Below are 1,598 nucleotides of genomic sequence, written 5' to 3'. Positions count from 1 at the left end.
GCTCTACCCCCTGGTGGTTGAGACCAGAATATGCCAAAAGCTCACGACCTCTGCCTTCATTCATAAAAATAGGAAACCAAACAGGAAAATCACCATTTTGAGTGTCAGTTTGCATCTGGAGGCCCGATGAGGAGTATGAAATGCAACAGGCTCCATCAGTTTTTAAAAAAAGATAGAATAACTCTAAACTCTAAATCAGACACTTTTAAATAAAGGCACATCTCTCCCTTTGCTTTCTCTTTAAGTGTTTTTATCCAGCAGTTGGTTTATCTTGTCTTATCCTGACTTTTTTAATCATAGTTTGTTGTATTTATCCTTCCTTTACTGTTCTCTTGTCAATTTTATGATGCTTTGCTTTTATTTAAAGCACTTTGTGTTGCATTTTTTGCATGTATTTTGCTATAGAAATAAAGCTTTACAAAAAAGTAGGTTTTTTTTGCACATTTTCATACAAAATACTGAACTTAAGTATAATCTTGACATACTTGTACTTAGCTTGAATAAAATTCAGATGGAAATATTGTGTTTTTTACAGGTGTAGTTACTGGTTGCTTTTCAGATTAAGCATTAAAAAAAAAAAAAAACATGACAATCTTGTAAAATACAGTGCAATGTTACAGATCATAACCTTTTTTGACCCCTTTACAAAAAGCTATTTAAGATGTCTATCTCTTGGTAAAAGTTCAACTAAAAAGACATTTAATCTCTAACCATCTCATTATTCAAGGCCCGATGAGATAAAACTCCAATATTTCACAAAACAGCAAAGATTATAGAGAATTCCAAATAAATGAATGAAGTTTGTCACAGAACCTGGGTTTTTTTGTCTTGTTTCCTCTCCCATTAATCATCTCATGACCTTACAGATTCATCTTGTGACCTTTTGAAGGGGATTGAACTTCCTACCAGTATGTAAAACAGTTAAAAGAAGCTCCACTCTGAACAGCTACAACAGTAACATGCACCTTACTAATGTTGCATCAGTATTAACAATCTAATAATGCACTAAATGATAAGATAGCAGTCACATGTAGTTGTACCTTTGTACTTTTAGTTAAGAAGTCTTTTAAATGCAGGACTTTTATTTGTGATTGGAGTATTTTGTCTATGTGGTATTTTGGATTTTTACTTATATAAGGATTAAGGATTTTATGTTAAGTAGCAGTAGTGCTACACATTTTACATTGCTAATGCATAAAATACAGTGAGAGGAAATAACTAATTATAGGAGCATGCCCTTCCTTAATAGGTGGTTGCAAGAATAGCAATTTAATTAGAGAAACTCTCAACTCATGCATCCCCCCTCAGGCTATGTCATAATCCAGTACACTTTACAGGAATTGCATGACATCACAGGAAACCGAAAATGCCCGACAGTACGATAAAGTCGCTGTAATACGACCCACAAACACACTGCAGGTCTCAACAGGCATGCAATCAGCTGCTGGTACATTTCATCAGGGAGGTTAGTTCAAGTGCAGTTAGGAGATTGCATTTCCTGCAAGACATATTGATGGACTTTAATTCATACCTTGATGTGTTTTTAATGAGACTGTAAAAAGAAATGCGATGCAGAACAGAGAGTGATGGTAAGATTC

This window comes from Thunnus thynnus, chromosome 5 (assembly GCF_963924715.1).
Source record: "Thunnus thynnus chromosome 5, fThuThy2.1, whole genome shotgun sequence".
Classification (NCBI taxonomy): Eukaryota; Metazoa; Chordata; class Actinopteri; order Scombriformes; family Scombridae; genus Thunnus; species Thunnus thynnus.
Note: the sequence above shows the minus strand (reverse complement) of the source record.